Source organism: Sceloporus undulatus, chromosome 2 (genome assembly GCF_019175285.1).
Source record: "Sceloporus undulatus isolate JIND9_A2432 ecotype Alabama chromosome 2, SceUnd_v1.1, whole genome shotgun sequence".
Classification (NCBI taxonomy): Eukaryota; Metazoa; Chordata; class Lepidosauria; order Squamata; family Phrynosomatidae; genus Sceloporus; species Sceloporus undulatus.
This window is the reverse complement of record NC_056523.1, coordinates 68,769,488-68,786,844: the sequence shown is the minus strand read 5'-3', so window position 1 is coordinate 68,786,844 and position 17,357 is coordinate 68,769,488. Positions and strand designations below refer to the sequence as shown.

The 17,357-nt window shown below is 37.8% G+C and overlaps 1 long non-coding RNA gene across 1 annotated transcript; it reads right to left on the bottom strand.

Moving 5' to 3' along the window:
* Positions 1-4,461: 4,461 nt before the first annotated feature.
* LOC121922501 lies at positions 4,462-17,349 on the bottom strand. Its single transcript, XR_006102170.1, has 2 exons — positions 14,581-17,349; positions 4,462-8,961 (listed from the first exon to the last, which is right to left on the bottom strand). It is a non-coding gene; the product is annotated as an uncharacterized LOC121922501 (long non-coding RNA).
* Between the last annotated feature and the right edge of the window lie 8 nt (positions 17,350-17,357).

Here is a 17,357-nt window from a genome sequence, read left to right as displayed (position 1 = left end):
AGGGGGGAGGTTTTGGATGGTGCAAACTACTAGATATTCTCACCTCCACCCCATGCCTCACGAAAGGTATAGGTGGGAGGTAGCCATAGAAATTTATGGCCAGAACAGAAAAGTTCTCCCAGGTTGATAAATGATTTCAGGCATTGGTTGTTATAGCAGCCCCTTTTCCAGCATCAGGCTGTTTTAATTTCAGAGCCTAGAACACTGGATTTCCATTTTAAACACCACTGACTTATGTCATGTTTCCCTTATCCTTGATGATGGCAATCACAAAAGCTTGCACAATCCCACAATGTGAAATCCTCTTTGTACATATGCATGAAGAGCCACCAGGTGTAGTAGTGTGAGCATTGGACAATGACTCCAGATACCAGAGTTGAAATCCCCACTCAGTCATAGAAACCCACTAGGTGACCTTGGTCAAGTCACTCTCTCTCAGACTCAGAGACAGGAAAAGCTTCTGAATAAATCTTGCTAAGAAAACTCTGTGAAAAGGTTACCATAAGTCAGAAACGGTAAGACACACAACAACAACAACTGAACGAGTTTTCTGTTTTAACAGTACTGAGTATACTTATTCCATTTATTTTAGTAAAATCCCCCTTCTGTACTAATAAATTGACATTTCTACTAAGGTAAAATTGTGGCTCTGTTAGACACTGAGGTTTCAAATGTTTGAAGAACTAAACAGGTTCTACATTTTCCTTGGCTAAAAGATTGCACAAGCATGAATCCCATGATGTACATAATATTTAAATCTGCACCTCCTTGAGCACTGAAGCTGATTGAAATGTCCCCTCTTGCTAGAGCTCTGTCTTTTGTAGCTGAAAGGGAGTCATATGGTGTCTGACACTGTTAAGCTCCAGCTCACTGGAAAACATATTCTTTCCATGTGCCAGGTTTCATAGGTTACTAAAAATATTTATTCTCTAGCCATCAACAGCAGACACTTTGGCTGGAAAAGCAAGCAACACAATACTTCCTAGGAGCTGTGCTTTTATAGGCTGGAGTATAAATTTTCCACTTCTACACATATGATGTATTTGTAGCCTTAAAAAAGAAAAGAAATAGCCTAGTAAAAATTAAACAGGCTGTGCTAACTTATGCATTTCCTGTTCAACAGAATTTTAAAGAGAGGTTTGCCTACACAGCTCCTCCACACAATTGGGAAGGTTAATGGAACCCTAGAAAGGACTCTGGCCATCACAGATGGCCTCATGTAAAACAGAAGCCGGAAGTATTTCTAAGAAAGGGCTTTATGTGAATCTCCTATATTTCACAATAAACCATGGAGCTAAGAACACAGCTTAAGTAATTCATTCCATATTGCAATGTAAATGTTATTACCCATTCAATCCCTTTTTCTAATTTAGCACCAGAAATTACATTACAGTAAGTTGTTAAACTCCTCTCTGTGGCCTCTAGCTGGATAAACTAAAGTCTGGGTTGTTTATTTACTCTACATGACCAGTTTATTGTTTAAATAAGACCTACTTGCAAATATTAAGGGGTGTTATAAGGGTTAGGATAAATTCCTTGATCAGATGAACAATGCTATGAGCAGCAGATAATGATCCTCCATAATAAATAAGGCAAGGTTCACAAGTACAAAGGCATAGTGCTTTTTCATAGTCTTTTCAGAAGTAATATTTTAACTTAGGAGCCTAACTGTAGTACAAAGGATTCAAAACAAACTGGACCTCAAAGGCAGTAGCTTTCTGTCTTGTTGATAGAATTAAAGTTTTATTTCCAGGACTTTTAAGAATCCCCCAATATACACAAGGCTGGAAGTAAAAGGGACCTGCCTGCAAAAATACCCCGCTGTACCATCTGGACTGAGACAAGCAGCACATCTCAACAAAATGCCTAACATCGTCATTCTCCCCCCTCCACTTTCTCTTGTATTTTTCAACACGTCTGCCTGAATTATTTGCTTCATGAAGCTTTGAAAGCTTACATGTATATTGTGCATTTTGGTTGTCCCCATAAAGGTATCACCATTTTGTGAATTTTAGATGTTGTATTTTGCGTTACAATCAATTAAAGTTAAGAGCATGTGTTTGCTGGTTGCAGGTTCTTCATACATGCTTAGTTAAATAAGGAACTGTGCCTTTATGTTAATGGAAAGCTGTAATATTAGGCTTAAAGTATGGTTTAAGGAAGTAAAAACTTTATTAAACACCAATATTTCCATAGGTTATTGAGAATACTTCTAAATCACTGGGTTTTTTTTTTGGGGGGGGGGGGGGGATCTTTAAAAACAAACTTACATCTGTTAAATTTACCTTAATTCTGACTTCACTTATAAGCATTCAAATAAGCAAATGCTTGGGATATCTTGCAAAGGAAATTGAATCCTTACAAGCAGTTACTTCCAAGCCACCAGGTCTGTGGTTACTGCTGTCAGTGCAAGGTGGAAGGTAAGATCCAGCTGAATTGCTGCAGGGTGTACATTGGTACTACCATCATTATGCTGGTTGTAGTAAGACTTAGAGTGCTCTTTTCTCCTCCATGTGTGCAAGGACAGCTAGAAGATCTCTGGGCGCATACCCTGACACACATCCCATCTTGCTACCTTTGCCCAGTGCCCAGGCACCCCCCTGCAACAAATCAGACAGAGGGCAGAGCTGCATAATGGTGAATAGTCTCTTCAAAAATCTAATCAAATTCAAACAAAATATTTTCAACTTTAGATGGATGGAGGGCTTTCCATGCCAATTTAGGCTCCCAAAAGGCAGGAACTTACAGCTGATTGAGGCAAACTATTAACAGATGCCTTATTTAGGCAAGGTGAGATGTCAGCACATCCTCTGCTGTTCCAGTTTCACCACAACCGGATTGTTATCCGTGAGAAAGTGGGCAACCAAAATGATGAACCCTGGTGGCACAGGTTATACTGCAGCCAAAATGTTGTAAGATCCTGCAGGGCTCCAGGTTGATTCAGCCTTCCATACTTTCATAGGTCAGTAAAATGAGTACTCAGCTTGTTGAGGGCAATTGGACAACACACTGTAAATCGCTTAGAGAGTGTTTAGCACTATAAAGTGGTATAGAACTGCAAGTGCTAAAATCCATCCATTTTTTCTATTCTGTGGGAAACACACATGGATAATATCTATGCAACTGAAGCTACCACTCCACTAGCAGGTACACATCTAGCAAACAATATCATCCACATAGAATGATACAAGATGGAAGGCACCTTGAAGGTCAATCTTAACTCCACTCTCAAGGCACGGTAACCACAGGAAAGGTATCCTATACATTTCCCCTACTTCCCTGTTTGGTTTAATTTTGTAATCCTGAAATAAGATTCTTGCACAGTAGGAAGGGACAGTTACAGAGATATTTGTGATGAGACAAAGGCATCCTGAAGGTGCTCAAAGACATGTCATCCTCTTTAATGTGACCTCATATTATGGCACAAGCAAGACTTTTGTGACACATGAGTTGGGGATAGGAAATGGGAACCCCTTAAATTTCTTCTTCCTTTCTGGGAGTGGACAGGACTTTCTAATCCAGACATATAGCTCAGCCTACAGCTCCTATATAAAGCCAACTCCCAAAGAAAGAAGTGTTGCTAGAGAGAGAAGATATGTCCTCCCTGAGTCTATCATGTGGTCTTCCTCTCTTTTTCCTGTCCTCTACCTTTCTCCTGTCCTCTACCTTTCGCAGCATCATGCCTTCTCTTGAGGTGTCCAAGGTACAACATCCTCAGTTTAATTGTCCATGCTTCCAGGGAGAGTTCTGGTTTGATCTGTTCAAGGATCCATTTGTTTGTCTTTTTGCTGTCCATGGTATTCTCAGCACTCCTCTCCACTTTATAAATCACGTTATTGTTGTTGTGTTCCTTCAAGTTATTTCCTACTTACAGCAACCCTAAGGCAAGCCAATCACAGTATTTTCTGGGCAAGATTTTTTCAGAGCAAAGATTTGCCAGTGCCTCCCTCTGAGGATGAGACTTGCCTAAGGTCACCCCTGGCTGAGCAGGGATTTGAACCCTAGTCGCGAAGTCATTGTCCAACACTCAAATTAGCACACCACACTGACTCTGTATAAGCCACATCTTATTCTTTTTGCCTCAAAAATCAAGGAAGACCAAGGTTTAAGATCATCCATTTTCTGAATATAAGGTATGATGCTGCTGCCATAACTCCCAATGATTCGATTTCAATTTCCAATATGACTCAATGTGAGTCCACTGTGCATGTGATACATACCAATGGAGTATTACATAAAAATGTAAGAACCACGCTGGATCCAACAAGACACCTATCAAGGCCAACACTGTCTCCATGCAGTGGCCACCCAGGTTGCCTTTCGGAAGGGCACCAGCAACCAAATCACAGAAATCTGTCATATTTAGAACCCACGTGTTTGCTTTTAGCTGAATTTTGTATGTACTGAAAACCTAAGTGAGAAAAGATGCCAAGACAGAGGAGAAAAAGTAAACTACAACCCTGACAATTTAAAATTGGATATTTATTATTTTGGAGCTTAGGGTACATAAAATTCACATCTCTCTTAAAATACTAAATTGAACGCCCAGTACAACAAAATATTGCATTAGAACTAGCACATAAATTTAACAGTCACATCTGAACTAAAATCTCACTCAAAATCATTTTGGTCCACCATACAGGAGGAAGCAATTTTCATAACATTTTGAACTCCACAGTGCTCTTCCCCAAAGGTCATTCACACATTATACAATTGCAAATCCAGATTTGCTCTCAAGTGTACATGTAACAGGAAATCACTGCTAACCAAACTTCTCTGATGAATGCACCATATGGTTTTATACCTTTCTTATATTTACCCTTTGCATTTATCTTGCATTTTCCCTTTGCTTTTATATGTAAAGCAGTCCTGTTCAGATGTAAGTTTTCTGAAGACAGCCACAGGGGGAGCACCATATGGAGCTGATGACAAACACAAAAAATGGAACATTCCAAATTGAAACTTATTTAACTTGGAAGCAAGTCCAATTATTAGTTTCAAAGGGGGCTTACTTCCAAGTTGTGTGTTTAAAAGCGCAGCTTAATCTTCAGTCAGAGCTTCCTAACTTTTTCATTTTCAAGTATCAACATAAATGTATAATTCAGACTTGCATACAATGGGTCGGATACTCTTTTTCAATTATATAGTCATAAAAGAAACACTGCTGTCATAGTTTATTTATATTATAAAAATATCTACTATACATTAAATATTTAGCCACAGAATTTTACAGCACACTAAGAAATATGGAGGCCAGGAAATAAGGAAAACAAACATTTACTTCTCGTTTTGGAAAGATTGAAAGAAAATGTTATGCCCACCACTGAAGACAAGCCTCAACTAATTGAAAACAGAGCGTTTTCTTATCAGGCCCACATTTACTACACAGTTATTCCTTCCCTTTTTTTCTTCTGAAAACACACAGGCAAAGTGTGCAGAAATGCTCGGCATGTGCAGCACCATGTCTCCTCCAGGAGGCAGCTGTACCAGCCCTGGAGAAAGGGGGGGCGAGGTGTGGTGATCAAACTGTGCCCATCCTAGCTAGAATTCCCACATGGAGCATGACTTCTTTGTTCCTCTTTCCTGGCCAGTAAAGGGCCACAATAGAACAGCTGAAAAGGGAGGCTAAATGTTGTGCAAGGAGCATGTAAGTTACTCCTTCCACAACAGTGAAAACCAGACACATCCATGTGATATGTATATTCACTAATAGGATTCCAGCCTCATCTTTTATGGATTAAATTAAGCATGCACTAAACTGCAAAATCCTTCATATCCCCTGGCTTACATTCAGAGACGTTAGGGTATGTCTCTTGACTGGGGAATCTATGAATACACAAGAAAAGAGATTCCACCTCAATATAAGGAAGAACTTCCTGACAGTAAGAATTATTTGACAGTGGAAAACGTGCCAAGGAGTGGTGCAGTCTCCTTCTTTGAATGTTTTTCAAGAGGCTGTGTGGCCATCTGTTTGGAGTGCTTTCATTGTGTGTTCCTGCATGGCAGGAGGTTGGACTTGATGGCCCTTGCAGTCTCTTCCAAGTCTAGGATTCTATGAATTAAGTTGGGGATGCTGTTGCACAGCATTTAATTTTTTGCTGGGGTTCAAGAGCTTTACTTTCTGATTTCATCTACTCCTGTAACAAAGGAGCTACTTGAATAAATAAACAAATTAAATACATATTATCTGACAAGATGGAATGCAGTTAAAGCACTTTCAGTATTTGACAGTTTAATACAATCTTTTTTTTTCCTGAAATGATACTGGTTTTATGGCTTATTTGCTGAACACAGAAAAATTATTATGAAATACAGCTTGCTAAAGAAACACACAACACAGCGGCAGGTTGTATTACAGCACCCAGCTACAGTTGAGCCCCAACCTGCAAACTTAATATGGCGCATTGTGTGTAAATCTGACACTAACAGCATGCCAAGAGTCAGTAAGTGATCAACATAGTGCATTAAAAAAATGTACTAACTGCAGAGGACAAAGCTGTCTTCATTTCATTCACAGGACCCTTCACACTATACAGTTATAGTGCTATGATTCTCCTTAACTGCCTTGGTAATGTCCTGAGTAATCCTGGGATTTGCAGTTTATGGAGAGAGCTGGAGAATTCTCAGCCAGAACGTTCTAGCACCTCCCCAAAATTATCAACCCCAGGACTCCAAAGAATGCAGCATGGCAGTTAAAATGTACCCATAATGCTACAAATAGGTAGTGTGAAAGACTGGGACCCTGTTGATGCACTACATTTTGTGGTTGCATTTTTTTTCAGGGTCACATAGGTGGCAAGGAAAAACAGACACAATCAGCCAGTTCGCAGAAACCTGTTTCTTCTCCTCCATGTCTACAGCCTTTTCCTTCTGCTGTCACACCTACACTGGCATTGTATACCAACAGAATTCTGAGCCTCATCTACTGCTTGCCAAATTCTGTCACATCAAAAATTACTGACAAAATATATCAGTCTTGTTCAACATATATAAATGAAAATTTAATACGCACAAGGTTTTATCATTCCACTCATTTCAATACGTGGACATCTGCTTAGAGGACTGTGCACCCCAAACAGTATGAGTAATATTTCACAAATTTACAAACAAGATTGCAAGGTGCTATGCACATGAGTACTGGGAAACCTATACAGCTACATTTGCCAGTGTGTTTCCTTTCTCTTCTGCAACACCTGGAGGATGAGATGTGGAATCAAAGGTTCAGAAAGAAAGTACTCAACAGTCCTTCTTGTGGAATGGAAGAATCTTTCATAAGACTTCTATATATCTTGTGCTTTTGGAGAAAGAATTACTTATTAATAAAACAGAAACACTAAATACAGTAATCCCTTTCAGTTCACCTTGCTAATGCAATTTGGCTAACAAAACAACTATACACTTCAGATTATTATTAATATACAATTTAAAAACAAAGAGGCAACATTTTATATATGACTTTGGTTCAAGAAAAAAAGTAAATTCACATAATGCTAATAATGCTACCACTTTAGACTCATTTGTGTTTTTCATGATTTGTCTTGGACCTTGCCCCTAACAGTGCTGTTTATCATGTTCTCATTTTATTGCCTTGTTATTTGTTTCTTTTAAGATGGCATTATTTATAAGCCTCTCTTCCCATAAATTTAACTGGTACCTGTTTGGAGTTTGTTTTTGTGTTTAATAAATGTTGAGAGACCAAAACAAAATTAAATACAATGTTCTTTTTTTAAATAAAAAGTGCTCACAATATGGTTTTATCTTGTGGAATGTCCATGTCCTCTACCAAAAAGTATTTTTAAAATATTAATGGAAGGGATTTAAAAATAATTCAACAAGGTAGAATATACCTAAAAGAAAATTCTGGCTAGAGGCTTCGGGATATCAGGTGGAGTCTTTAAAGAAAAAGGAAAAGAAATTAGACATTCCAATTAGTAGAGTATAAGCACCCAGGAAAAATGGCAATTTAATAGACTAGTGTATAGCACTGACAGGATAAGAAAACATTTGTTGCTGAAATTGATATAAAGGTTGAATATTCCTTATCCAAAATGCATGGGAGTAGAAGTGTTACGGATTTCAGATTTTTTCAGATTTTAAAATATTTGCATATACATAATGAGATACCATGGATATGGAATTTAAGTCTAATTACAAAACTTATTTATGTTTCATATACATAATATACACCTATAGCCTGAAAGTAATTTTATACAATATTTTAATAATTTTATGTATGAAACAAAGTTTGTGTACAGTGAAGCATCAGAAAGCAAAGGTGCCATTAGATGAGTCACTCATGAAAAATGTTTTGGATTTTGGATTTTCAGATAAGGGATAATCAACCTGTATTAACAGGATTAATGAATTTAAGTAGAATGGGTTCTTGCAGGAATTGATATCCCTTCTTGTACAGTGGAATAAATATTTTGAAAACCCTCAGTTACTTAGAAATACTTATCCTCTGTTTGGTAGTATTTTATAATATTTGAATAAAATAATAAAGAAGTAGTAGTACAGAAAGTCTAGAGCCAGACGGTTTTTTACAGGAAAAATAGCTTAAGAAAAGATTTTAGAAGATTGCTGAATTTAAAACTTTACATTAAAAATGATAACAGCATTTCATAAACTTTAACATCCACAAGCAAGGAACAATAGGATAAAGACAACATAAGACAACATATATTAATTTAAAAGTAATTTCACTCTATATCCTCTAAATACTTGGTATGCTCCAGCCTTTGCTGCCAAGTCTGACCCTTGTCCTTGGTAGTTAAAACACATTCTAAAGGAGGAGTGTGTGTGTTTCAGTGTTGCTTGGCTTTCTTCATTCTCATGTCCCTGAGTGGTTTCCTTTCAACTACTTCAGCAGTTTGGGACGGTGTTGGCAACAAGTCAAGAGAGTTACAAGTGATTAGGTACAGTCCTCAAGGCTTCTTCCCGAGAGCGGCTAATGCATACATTCTGAAAAGAATATGAAGAAAACATGTCAGTAATCTTCACGGCTTTCATGCTCAAAAACAGACCATAATGAAGCTTTAGGTTAACCATGAAGCTTCCCATCAACCATGGGTATTCCTTTGCAAACACCAAATTGTGCTAACTTACCTGAGAGTAAGTCGCACTCACTTCAGTGAGGCTTACTTCCAAGTAAACATGGCAAAGGTTGGGCTGCAATAGAACAATATTTTGTTCTAACAGCATCTGGAGACCAACTGTTCTATATAGCTTTACTTTGCAACAAGTTCTTTTACTCCACAATACACTTCTCAATACACACAGGGCTTCAGTGCTGCTGCACCACACAACAGTTTAACTGGACAATCAAAGAGATCACAACCTACTGGAGTCTCATCCACTTGGCTTTAGTCACAATCCCATTTAATGTGTTTCCTTAGCCCAAGGGAGGAAGCTGATTATTCCTTGTTCACTGGAAACTATCAACATGAGCTAAGGAACAACATACCCAAACTGTGCTGGTAGCTCTATAAATCACTAAAAGAGCAGGCAAGGATAATAATAATAATAATAATAATAATAATAATAATAATAATAATAATTTTTATTTATACCCTGCCTTTCCATAAATATGATCAAGGCGGCTTACAAAAGATTAAAACATCACAGTACAAAGTTAAAAACATCACTACAAGGGAACAGGAATCAATACAGTTACATATATCAGGGGCAGGAGATGCGAAGGTCAAATTACAATAGTCCGAGGTCATAAACAAAAGGGCAGAGAAAAAGAATAATTATCTAAGGTGGGAATGCTAGCCGAAATAAATGTGTTTTTAAATTCTTTTTAAAAGAAACTAACGACGCGGAGGAGCGGAGCTCTACAGGGAGCCTGTTCCAAAGGGAGGGGGCGACGATGGCAAAAGCCCTCTGTGAGGTCCGCGCAAAATGTGACTTAGGGACCTCTAACAGTTTCGTTCCAGATGTTCTGAGAATATTAAGGATTCTTAATATTCAGCATCCATGGACACAAGGACAAGAGGGAAAGAGTCACAAGTCTGAGTCTACCAACAATTTCTATATACAGTGAGCCTGTATCATACGTGGGCTCATTATAGGCAGCTATCAGCTTACGCTGAAGCCGCGCAGCAGAAGGGAGAATGGCACATGCACAGCCACGCAGCAAGCACGAGCCCCATTATATCCAATGGGGCTCAAACATACACACTTTTTGCCTTACATAGGGGGCTGGAATGGATCCCCTGCGTAAGGCAAGGGCCCACTGTACTTCCAATTAATCCAAGAGCTTTTTAACCAGGCCATGAGGCACTACTCCATATCACCAACATGTCAAATCTTGTGAACTATGTGTTCACATAGTTTAGATAAAAGCTTCTAGCACATGCAGTATATTTGGATATATAAATAAGCACACTGCCAACTGCTGGTTCTTAGCCAAGGAGCACTATGGAATCACTTGGACAATGTGGTATTAGCCACAGATTGCCACTTGGCATGCAATCCTATAATCAAGGCACATAATTACCACTGGATGGTGCTTCCAGCATTTCCACCCTGGGCTCTGTGTGAAGTAAGTGGCAAGTTTCATTTGGTTCAATCAATGATAACAATGCAGAAATCATTTCCCTTTTGTGTTAAAAAAAATACTTGAGGAAGACGATTGTTTAGCAGGGCACAAGAGTCACATGGAGAAGATTGTAGATTCTGTCTCTGGCATCTCCAAGTTAGTTATAGACTACCAAATTTCATGTCTGGAAAAAAAATCTGTCTGCCCTCAAACTGCCCAGTTTGGTCTAAGGCAGATTCCCACAATTCCTTTACATTTTCAAACTGGACTAGGAACTTTTGAAAGTTTGTGTTGTGCAACTCATTACTGATATGTAACTCTGTGGCTGCATCTGCATTGCTAAAATAATCCTGTTTGACATTACTTTAACTGCCATGGCTCAATGCTATGGAATTCTGGGACCTGTAGTTTTGTGAGATATTTAGCCTTCTCTGTCAGAGTTCTGGTGCCACATCAAACTACAAATGCCAGAATTCCATAGCATTGAGCAATGGCAGTTAAAGTGGTATCAAACTGCAGTATTTATGCAATGGAGATGCAGCCTGAATTCCACTTTTTTTTTTAACTGATCAACAAATGTGTACCCAAGAATCTTTACTTTGCTTTTAAAACTTTCTCAGTGAACATACCTGTGTGGAAACTAATCCTGATTTTATTTCAAACTGGGAAAGAGACTTGTTGACACTGCCTTGTTACACTGCCATTGTAATGTTTGAAGAGAAGTTGAGTAAATTCTGCTGTTAAGACCTCTAGACACAATACACACATCTCTCTGCAAGGTGTGCTAGTTTCCTTTGCAGTGGAACTATGACAAGGAAGCGGATGAGTAATTCCTGCATCCAGAGGTTCATTATGAGTGTAGCCACCCCTAGCAAACTTACTTCTATTTTACTTTGCACGGATCATACAAACATTTTAGAAAGCCGTGACAGGACCCTTCAGGCCTCCTCATCTCAATTTTGCCACAGAGCCAAGTCTACAAATTGATTACTATAATAATAATCAGCATAATGAAATAAAGAAACACTTATATAGCACAGAGAAAAAATATTTTAAGAGGCCTTTTAAAAATGTAGCAAAGAGAGGAAAGTGTTTAGACAAAGAGCCCAAATAAAAGATTAAAACAAAAATCTGAGGAGAAGAGAGGCTGTTATCTTCACACTGACAAAACATCATTGCTCTAAGTGGCAGGAAGTTCCACATCCAACGGGGGGGGGGGGGGGGGGGGGGCGCTAACACAAACATAAAAATAAATGAAGATATAAATTGAGAGAAAACACATGACTAGTTTTTAATTCCCTGAGACCATCCTCCATGGATCTTCATAACCCTTCTTTCTTACACTATCTCCTTTGAAAATCAGCAAATTACCCCAAAATCCAAAAATCACATCACAGTGGAGTTTTCTACATCTGGTTGCCAAGAGTGCTGTCTGCAAAATTTCACTGAAACAAAACATCTCACATACATATGTACATTGATGCTGAGACAATTGTTCAGTTGGTCCTGAACAACTATGAATGGAATTCTTAATGGTAGCAGAAGGGGAAAGGGTTGGGAGCAGCACAGCTATGAAGCAAATAAGGCACTGGAAAAATAGGCTACTCAAAGCCAGTATTTTGTCTGCCTTTCCTTGCCACTGTTGAATGATCCTGGAACAAGAGCAACTGGTAGTACACTGCTCTAGGAGGTTTCCAGGTGAAGATTCTAAGAGTTCAACCCTGTGTCTACAGCAGTCCTATTCTAGGCATAAAACATTTGTAACAACTCCACAAAGATATATGAGTGAATCACTTGATGTCAAAAGCAAAAAGCAAGATCTCCTAAAAATAAATGTGGTGATTCTTTTCCCTGTTTTGTCTCACTCATATTGCCAGTAATCATAGCCTGCCCTTCTCCTTTTTTTTCAAAATTAAAAATTCTGGACCTACTGGTAAACAGCCTAATCAGATTAAAAGTAACATGTGCAGGCATATCACCTTCTAATGCTTACTGTTCATACAATAATACTAAGCAACCTTGTTTACCACCTCTGAGGAAAGTTTTAATTATTTGGTATTTCTGCGGGGGGAAAATACTCCTGTTTTTATTGTGTTCTATAATATATGAAAACTGGTCAAGGCAAACACTAGTAAAAATTGGGAAGTGCCCCAATTTTGTCAAACCTAGGAAATCCACACCTCATTTTTGGGAAATCATAATTCAACCTAGATTAATCCCAAACAAAACTGATTTCCAAGTCATCCCCATCTCCAGTGCAAAATTTGGTCTTCTGACTGAAGAACAAAAATAAAGGCAATAGCTGATAGAAAGAGAGGTTCCAAATATATTGCTACATGTAAACAAACTTAATTTAGCAAGGTTCAATCTGCCAAATCTTATTTGTAGGGTGGTTACCTATTTAAAGTAAATAGACAATAGCTATTTTGTTTTGCCTTTTTTCTTGGAATCATCCTTGGTATCATTTAGCAGAAGGAGAGTATTTTGAATGTTGCTGTATGCCTTCAAGTAATTTCAAATTTATGGTAAACCTGAGGCAAATCTATCATGAAATTTTCTTGGCAACATAGTTCAGAGGGACCTTTGCCATTGCCTTCCTCTGGGGCTGAGAGAGTCTAAATTGCCCAAGGTAACCCAGTGGATTCCCATTGCTGAGCAAGGGTTTGAACCCTGATCTATCAGAGTCCATAGTCCAATGCTCAAGCAACTGCACCATGCTGGCGCCAATATACTAAATAAAGAAATAACCAAAACAAAACAAAAAAATTTTTTACACTTTCTAGGCCTACCTCTTTGTACAGTGCAATCTGAGGCCCTGATCTAAAATCAAGGTGCAAACATCATGTGCACCAGAATTTTCCTTTCGAAATTTTCAAGCTGTTTTTCAATGTCAGCGTAAGTGATTTCCAGCAGCATGGCCTGGGTTTCTGCTAAGGACAAACTAACAACTATATGTTACATACTAATGAATGATACAGTACACCCAACATTTATAAGTTGGGGATCAGCTTCATGAAGGGAGAATCATGAACTATGACTGGAGACACTGCAGGGAAAGGAATAGAGGCCCATTCATTTTCCCAGATATTACATCTCTAGTCCATTGATGTGGAGTTCCTACTCTATTAAAGATTTTCATATTCACACTCATTTTAGTAACACGTAGTTAACTCTTCATATGAGTAATAAGCAAGCCATGCGCCTCTTTCAAAGTAAGGCTGTCAGCGAATGAATGAATGATCAAATGATTAGTCAACTTCATATGCAAGTAAAAAGCAAAGCAAGAATCATACTTTGTTTTTACAGACGTTATGCATGTGTTATGACAGATGTTCCCTCCTACATGACAAAAAAGGAGAAATGTCTACCGAGATTGTGTACAAAAGCACCTTAAAATCACCTTCAGCTTTTGTTAACTGTCTATTAAAATAACAATAGTTGATTAATCAGAAGCATCTCTTTTGTTAGCTAATCTTTTAAAAACTGATTAATCAGATCTATCAGAGACTGCAAAATGAAAATATATTTCCCACAAAGTCAGAACCAAGCACACCATGACTTGCAAAAGTCTTACTGTTAAAACAGTTTGCTAGTTTTCCTGTCTACCTCATTCATGCGCTAGTAGGATTAACTGTAGGCTAACTACTAATTATATTATGCTCTTCTATTGAAAATAATCCAATCACTCAAGAAAAAAAAGAACATGAAATAGTAACAAATTAGCAAGAACTTTCCGTTTTCCCACGTTACCTTCCAAAACAGTTGTAGAGTTCAAAGAACTGAACTTTAAAAGGACATAAAACATCAGTGGTAAAATTAGCAATATCCAATTAAGTGATATTATAAAAGCCAGTAATCAAATGGCTCAGCCAATTAAATTTCATTTGGCAGAATGGGACAATTAATGGTCCAATAGATTTGATTGTGTGTTGATTTTCAAATGCCATATACTACACAAAATTGATATTATCTGTGGTCAATTCCAAAGTGATTGGAACGATTGAAATAAATTTAATGTAAGACGTTGAAAACAGCACCAAATGTTTCATTGCTGATCAGGATACGGGATTCACTGGTGAGCGGGGACAGTTACAAGGGCTTCCTCAGGAGGTCTTGAAATGTCTACATTCTGCATATGAATAAAAATACAGAGGAGAATGTTTATCGTTCAGCACTACTACTCACCTTTCTTCACAGCTGAATTGGTTAAAATTAACAAAAACTAGGCACTTCTTTTAAAAATACAAAATGGTAACATCTTTTAAAAAATATGCTAAGAAATACAGCTAGTAGTACACCTTATTTATAATCTTGTGTGTTTATGCACATAATAAGACTCATTCTGTTCAGTGGGATTTACTCCCAAATACATTTGTACAAAAGACCATTTATGTATGGCTGGCTTGGGTACTTACTCTGATAAAACACAGTTAAACCTACTACTAGGAACAGCATTTACAGCTTTCAGTATTCATTTGCTTTCAACCTCCTTTCTTCTCTCTCACTAGGAATTTATAAAAATCAATACTAGTTCAGATCAATTAAAAGCTAATTTCATGCTACATGTAGCTCAAAAATCAGGCCACAAAAACATGAGGGAAAATGGTAACCATGGATGGATAGAACTCATCTTAGGAAAAATTCGTAGTGCTAGTTCTGGCATTACCAACTGGGGAAAGTATGGTCTGCAAAAGTCACATGTACCCTCCTAGCATGTTTTTGTGGTGTCCAAGAGCCTTCGATTTTAAACTCTTGTCCTTTTTTTATCAAAACTCTCTCTCCATCTTTCATGCCATTTCCATCGGGGGGGGGGGGGGGGGGAGAGGATGCTCATATGGATCTAAAAGAGCCCAGAAGGGGCAAAACATTGTGAAATCTCTCTCTACATCTCTGGGTGGATTATGGGAGAGCTGACTTTTATAGTTAAACCATCTAAAACATGGGGAAAGCCTCCAGAATATGGTGAAAAGTATGTAAGACTTTTTTGACACTCAGCTGCTATGGTCAAGAAGACAACCAAAAGTTCTTAGAAGCCTCACTTTGTACTTGGTTATTGCTGACAAACAGTACATGTAAAGTTCAAATCTTAAAATACAGATTTACTGTTACAGTGTAAGCAAGATCTCTACATTATCACAAATGTGGCCACTGGTAAGGGCATCAAGACCATGCCACCCAGACTCATCAGCAGTTGTGCCCACTAGCACCTCATCTCATCTAGTCCTACATGTCAAAATATATTCTCTTTAGTTGCTGTTGTTTAGACATACATTTTCCACCCTTGCAATTTCAAACAATGAGGCATTACAAAGCTAGATCACAGGGAATGCTCATATTATGCCACAATCAACACAAACTTACGTACAGTCATACTTGTCAACTTGTGCATCATATAAAAGAATGTCCCAAAAGTGCAACTTATTCATAAAGACTCCTTAATTTGTTTATTATACTCACAGTGTTTAAAAAGGCAAATTAATACTGCCCATCAATCAAATGGCAGAGGATGTCTCATTTTCAACACTGCTTGATCAAGGCTAAGGATAAGACAGGCTATTATGGTTGTTATAGAAACACAGCAGTCAGATCCAACAGAGCAACTCATCATTCTGTTTAGTTAAGTAAACGTTGTGCAGACAGAACAACAACAACACTTTTCCAAACTGTGTCAGCTTTCAAAATGTTACCCAACATCTTATAATCTACTCCCTATTACTGCTAATAGAACTATTGCCTGAATACAACAACACGCCAAGCGACACACATAAATCATCATGCCTGCGTCAAAGGAAAGCAGAGGCACTCAAAAATCATCTAAGTGGAAGCAAATCTGTTGCACCCTACAATCTAATAGAGCACAATCAGTTGCCAAATCCATTCATACAAAGTACACCATACAATCAAAAAGTGTCATAAGTTGACAACAATAAAGAAAAGAGAGAAAAGACTCTAAAAATACAAATACTGAAGACAATTCAATGAGATGATATCACAGAACTAAATAACTTTGTTTTGCAGAACATCCTTCTCTAGTTTTCAAAAACCTATTGCATCTTTCATAAGTAACTCCTCCAACTGACTACTGTGAGATTTGTCCCAGACAGTTAAATCAATGATCCTGTATTAATGTTTCTTTTAATAAATTATAGATTTACCATTGGTTCTGTAACTAAGTTAATTAAGATAATCTTATAATACACTGCACACAAGTGTTTGATTTTTGTCTAAAATACATTTTTAAACAGCTATGGATTAAGTCATGTCAAATTACAAGAGCGAAAAGGCCTGAACACAGATTTTTGCTGCTGGTGGGAGAGGAAGAGTTAATGTTCCATTTTTCTATTATTATTTTGGGGTGAAATTTGCAGCATTTTTGGTTTATTTAAGCCCCACTGAAGCCAGTGTAATGAAACACATTATAGGATTCAGAACAGCAGCCAAGAAACATCTTGCTACTGATATAAACATGAATATCTGCTTGTTCAACTACAAACATTAAAGACAATGGAAATAATATTGCATACAAAGAGGCTTTTATTACCTGATACCTCTACAACATTTCCATTCTTACAGCTACATGCATATGGATGCATACAGAGCTGTTCTCAAGCAATTGATGCTGGCATTTTAGCTGGTACATGGGGCTATACATGTGTGGACACAGACTATATGTGACCAATTTCATAGTGAAATGGGCAAACCATGTAGGCACCTTCCCATGAAGTTACCAATTAGTGTTAACTGTGGTATGCCAACTTTAAGGACATCACAGAAATCAAGTATGAGTTTTGTTCTAGAAAGAACAAGGAGAGAT